A 6,457-nucleotide genomic window follows, 5' to 3' on the forward strand; every position below is an offset into this window, starting at 1 on the left:
GCATCCTGGGACATTGATGGAGACGGCATCCTGGGACATTGATGGAGGAGGCATCCTGGGACATTGATGGAGGGTGGCTGTCCCAAAGGCCATATAGAGCTCGAGGACAGGGGCCACGTGGCCTTCTTCTTTGTAAAATAAACCCTGTAAAGTAAGCCCTGCCATGCCATTCGTCCCCTGCCATGCACAGTGCTGTCTTAAATTATGTAATTTCAGATGTCTTGAGTGATGTTATGAATTCTGCCATTGAATATGTCATGAGTGTTGTGCTATATGAGGATATAAGCAGTGCATGGCTAAGGTGAAAGTTATGGTTACTTCAGTTGGCTATAAATAGAGAATTTCGCTTTTTTTTTAGTTGAAGTGTTATGGTATAAGTAACATTTTCACCTCACTATAATGTTTTTTTAACCTTTGATTTTTTTCAGTGAAATTGTCTTTAAAAAAATATGAAATAAAATATGAATGTCATACCTAATTATAACACCACTTAAAGCTTCGGCTGTGCACAGCGAGGGGTTGGGCAAGTTTCCTCTGGTTCTTCAACAATCTGCAGGGCTGCTATGCAGTAGTAGAGTGGGAGTGGCTTGCAAGATAAGTTTTGGTCTTCTAAATCTAACTCCCACATTGGCTTCAATCCATAGTAATGGATAAACTGAGCACATTGCTGTTGCAATTGCCGGATGAAATGCTTGAGCTGAGCGGAGGCTTCCATCTGGCAATGAGCCCAGAAGTGGCTAGGCAGCATAGTGATAGGAATGCACACAGTTCATATCTCAGAGAATTTATGAATGTAATGGGTCTAGTAGACGTTTTGCAAAACAAAAATGTCCGTTAGTGATTTCTGCGCGTCTGATACCAACGATAGCGAGCTGTGCACCATGTCTCACACAATTCTTCTTGTTCAGCCCACCAAGAGGCCAGAAGGAAGAGCATATGCAGACTATGAATCGGTCAATGAGTGCATGGAAGGGGTCTGCAAAATGTGTGAAGAGCATCTGAAGAGAATGAACCCCAACAGCCCATCCATAACCTACGACATCAGTCAACTGTTCGACTTCATCGACGACTTGGCTGATCTCAGCTGTCTTGTTTACCGTGCGGACACCCAGACGTACCAACCATGCAACAAAGACTGGATCAAAGAGAAGATCTACGTGCCCCTGCGCAGACAGGCCCAACAGGCGGGCAAATGACCTGGAGGACAGCACCACTAGCGTACAATGGGAGGGGGGAGGCTTTGGGTGGGAGGTTGAGCCGGTATGTACAGCGTGTAGTAGCTAGTTTTGTATTATAGCAGTACAGTTTCCATTTTGTTCTCGCCCACGACAAAACAGAAATCCACTACAAGATTGTTTTCTTACTATTCAGGGCCAACGGCTCCTGCTCCGGAAAAGATTTCATCTCACAAGAATCATATCTACATAGATATGCTAATGTAAAATACATGGCATGGAGCACCTACGACCATTGGCAAAAATTGCTGATATAGATATACGTGGTTTTTCAGTTAGAAGGTGGTGGAGATTAGATACCTGGCTCCTTGAGGGAAAAGAGAGGCTGGAAGAGTTTTGTCAATCCTCAGAGATTTTGTTTTGATGATAATGCAGGGACTATGGACTCAGAGACTGTGCTATTTCAGGCATACAAGATAATGCTACCAGGGCTGGCAATCTCGCTGGACGCCTCTATCAATAGTCTTATATGGAAAGAAGATAATAATATTGAAAAGGCTCTCAAAAAGCTTGATACACATTCGATTCAGACCAGCGATAGTGGGTGCACCACCAGTAAATTTCAACAACAGTTATTTTGGGTCCCAGTTGAGAATGAAGCATGGAGTCAATAATTGACCATGCCAAAACAACGATATGAAATCCACAATAAAGCAGACAATCTATGGCATAGCTGGGAAAACGAGATGAATGCGAGTGATAGGTGCATTAAGACATGTAGATGGGTGAAAAAGTTGCAGAAAGTAGGAATATTGCTAAGTTACTTGCCATATGCTTCCAGACCCTCTATGCCGCACACGGTAGACTCAGGATGGGAGAACTACAGGATTTCGTGCTGGATATAAACCTGCTGTGCATCATGGATGTTGACAGGGATAATGTCAAAGCAGATGTTATGGAGGATGAGATCAGAGGAGTGATAAAAGCATTGCAGGCGGGTAGTGTCCTTGGCCCTAATGTACTACTGATGGAATTCTGTAAATGCCTGGGTAGCAGGCTAGTGACCTGTTTACTAACAATATTTAGGGGCCAGTGATGGTGATGGGTTCTCACCCAGTTTAAGGTAGGCAACAATGCTTGTAGTTCATAAACAAGGTAAACCCGGGGATAGATGTTCCTCAGACAGATCCATCTCACTCTTAAATGTAGAGATCAAAATACTTGCAGAAATTCAGGCCACCCAGTTGGAAAATGTGATCAGCAGTTTGGACCAATCCAGCTGCATGTCGGGTAGAAACACTAGGTAAAATTTTAGATGCCTGTTTGGCTGTATGGTGGGAGCACAAGGAGTGGGGTGCTGCCTGTGGTGCTGTCCCTTGAGGCTCCAACTCTGTTGGCTCCCTTGAGTGGACATATATGGTAACGTGATTAAACGTATGAACATTGGGCCAAATTATTTGGTGTGGGTCAGGCTGCTATATAACAATCTCTTGATCTGTGCAAGAGTCAATGACACTTTTATAGACACATTTCCCCTGCAGAGGGGCACCCGACATGGTAGCCCCTCCAGTGTGCTTTGGCCTTATGCTGGAGCCTCTGCTGTGTTGGGTCCAGAAAGATTTGATTTTAAGGGGCCTGAGATGGAACTCCAGGTGGGATGAAAGGATCTCACTATATGCTGATGACATCCTTCTTTGTGTTGTACACTGGGAAGCTACCATAGACTGTTGCAAAATCATATATTTTTGGTAAATATTCTGGATTCAGTACAAATTGAGGGAAACTGGTTCTGTACCCACTGACAACCTTGACCAGGTAGGTGTCACTTAGATGGAGCCTAGTGCTGAATAGCAGTAGCTTAAAATACTTGGGCATATATGTGACAAAGGATAGTGACAACTTTTTTAGCTGAACCTATATACTGTGCTTAACAAATTTAAGTAAAATATTTGACAATGAATGTCTTTTCCACTCTTGCTAATGGGTCAAGCAGGCCTGTTTAAAAATGGCAACACTTCCCATATTTACAGACACTGTATTGAATCCCAGAGGCCTATTTTAATAAAGTAGAAGCAGAAGTGTGATTATAACTATGAAATGGTGGGCTGCCCATGATTGCCCTTATTCACCTGACCCGTGGGGTATATAATTGGGCATTGCCCTACTGGATGTGAGGGGGAAGTACTGGACATCACAGCTGGTTGTGGTAAATGACTGGGGTTTTGCGGGATGGATGGAAAGTTACCTAATAAGTAAAAAAAAAGAATGAATTACAGCCTTATATGGGAATAATTGCAGGTGAAACATCCCAGTGTATGTGCCGGAAGTGGTAAAAATGTGGCAGGCAGTACTTGGGTACATTAGCCGGGGAAACACATTGTTCAGGGAATCCCCCTTGTGGATTAGTGACCAGCTGAAAGAGTTTGGGAGATTATGAGGGTTCTAAAAATTGGATGTCATTTTATTTAGTAAGCTAAGGAACGTTTGTAGCCAGACATAGCTCACACCCTTTAAACTCTCACAGGGTAGTATCGGATGGTGGAAGAAGGGGTGTTCAGATACTTGCAATTTCAGCTTGCACTGGCTTCCTACATACATAAGGAAACTCACATTGAGGAAGCGATCCCCTAAAGAACAGAGTATTGATGGAGCATTTGTCAAAGAAGACAATACCCCTTATTTACAAATAAATAATTAACAAGGCAACAGATAGCCTTGAGGGACTTCAAAAAATTGGAAACGGACTTGGGGTATTTGACTGAGAAGTAGTCAGAGGCGGTGCAGGGGCCTAATAAAGCCAAGATAAGGCTAGCTTTAGACTAGTTCAATTAAATGTTATCTGAAAAAACTACACCAGACGGGTGCTACTGAGAAAGATTGGATGGATAGACTTGGACTGCTGTCTCAGGAACTGTGGATAAGTGGGAACATACATACACACTATTTGGCAGCGTTTGGAAAAGGTATTAACTTGCCTGGCACGGGTATGTGGAATTCCAATGGGAACGAAAGTGAAGACAAGTATCCAGGGATTATTGGAGGAGGGGGATGAAACATGCGTCACAATACCAAAAATTAATTTGTGATCTTGGAATGGTGGAGTCCAGTGAAATATTGCACAACAGTTGGGGTAAAGTATCTCCTGAAAGCTCGGGAACAGGAAAAAAGACATGGACCTATGTTCCCAGGGAACTCTCACTGGAGATTTGACAGCTACTGCGAGAGTACTATGGGACCCAGCGCATCTCTCAATGTGGTTTCTCAAATCTCCATTGATAAAAAAACTGAAAAAATCTGGGATTAGGGCCCATGGCTGATTGCCAGCTAACAAGGGCTCTGCTACCCGTGGGGGATTAGATCTTTGGACGGGATGTTTGATGTTACCACGCGATCAAAATGATCGCGGTACATCACAACGCAGCTTTTACAACGCAAGTCGTTACCACAACTTGCACTGTAGGGTGCTGGACTTAGGAATAGTATGATTTACTATTCCAACTCCAGCCTCCGTACAGTAGGGAAGGTGTTGGAATAGTATATCTACTATTCCTTAGTCTAGAGCGCCCTCCAGTGCAAATCGTGGTAGCTACTTGCGTTGTAAAATCTGCGTTGTGATGGTACTGCGGTGTTTTGACCGCGTTGTAAAGGTTGTTTACCCTTTGGACGTGCGGGACGAATAGTTGGCTCTAGGGCCCGTATAACAGATGACTGCACCAGCGCTAATTGTCGCTATGCACCCGAGTATGTCTGTGTTTATGTGCGTTTGCATCTGTGCGTTAATACAATATGCGCACAGACGCAAATGCACATAAACACAGATTTCAAAGTCTGCGCCAACATCACAGCGCGTTTCAGACCGATCCTCTGTAATGCTGTCAGGCGCATACTCAAGCAACAATTAGCGCTGGCGCATTCATCTGTAATATCTCCCCAGGTGTGTTGTAATAAAATATTACTTTACGTTAAGAAAAAACATATACATTAACAGAAAAAAACAATGGTTTAAGTGGAGTTATATGCGAGGATGGCAGTAATATTAACTTAAGATAAAAAACTTTAAGACATTCAATGGAAAAAAAACCACTTAAACCAATGAATCAGTGGTTTCATTGTATGACACATAGCTGTGGCGAACAGGACTAGTTTTGGAGTTCATAGTCTTATATGTATTCAAACCTAAATAAGACAATTATATTTTTTTCTTTTTACCTCCAGATTCCGTGTCTTAAACTGTGACATTCAGGGGCATATTTACAGGTCCCTTTCGCAATCAGAGCATCACTTTTTCTGACACTGTGTTTGGGGAGCGCCATTTCACATATCTACAAGGTGGAACTAAGCCACCACCTTGTAAATATGCCCTTTCCGCCACAGTCCTCTGTGGCAAAGGGGCGTGCAATGGGTGTAGCAGTGGGCGTTCCACCGCAACACACCTTGCTTTTTGATGCTGCCTCAGTTTTACAAGGCTGCTGCTGCCTTAAAAACGAATACCAAGTATTAATTTCTCCTCATATTTTGTTCTTTTGTATGTGTGCTGCATTCTGCAGCACATATAGAAACAGAAAACCATCTTTAATGGTTTTTTATTTGCAGGACGTTCCCTTCCTCCACATAAACAATCATCTCGGCAGCTCACGCACGCACCCTTGCAACATGGCGCCAGGGTTGGGGGAAATGCAGGGGTGCGTCATATTCTTGTGAATGCGGCACGTCCCTGCGTTTTAAACATGTCAGAGGTTGGTGTTGTCAAATTTGAAGTAACACAGTACTCTGATTTTTTTTGCTGTAAATATGGCCCTCAGTCTTCAGTTTTTTTTATCCATTGTTTGCCTCTTAGTGATATCAAATCTTATAGGTAGTTTTGAAATCATGGTTCTTTGACATTGTGGCCCACACTTCCCTCCATAGGTGGCTACAGTGAGGTCCCCAAATTCAGGAGCCACTGTTAACATCTACGGGGAAACCTAGACGTCATAATTTGTGGTAAAAGGAGACCCACCCATCACCCTCCACCCGCCACCTTCTCTTTCTTTCTCGCTGTCCTATCAATATGGCTTCTCAAAAGCCCCTAGCTAGCAAAGACTACTTGGGCCTGATACGAAACCCATTCGAACCACAACCGCCTCATTTCAAAAATAACTATTCCGTATTAAACATGAACTTTTGGAATTGTTGAGTCGCAGGAATGATGGTGCTATTTGTTTTTCTTTGGTTCCGATGGTTTTGTGTTGTTTAATTCTTCCATTTTCTGTTAATGTGAAGTGTACCCACTGTTTATCGTC

General features: G+C 43.2%; 1 pseudogene; it reads left to right on the plus strand.

The window, feature by feature from the left end:
- The first annotated feature begins 872 nt into the window (after positions 1-872).
- LOC144771889 (enhancer of rudimentary homolog pseudogene) lies at positions 873-1,226 on the plus strand (annotated as a pseudogene).
- Positions 1,227-6,457: the final 5,231 nt, after the last annotated feature.

This window comes from Lissotriton helveticus, chromosome 8, assembly GCF_964261635.1.
Source record: "Lissotriton helveticus chromosome 8, aLisHel1.1, whole genome shotgun sequence".
Classification (NCBI taxonomy): Eukaryota; Metazoa; Chordata; class Amphibia; order Caudata; family Salamandridae; genus Lissotriton; species Lissotriton helveticus.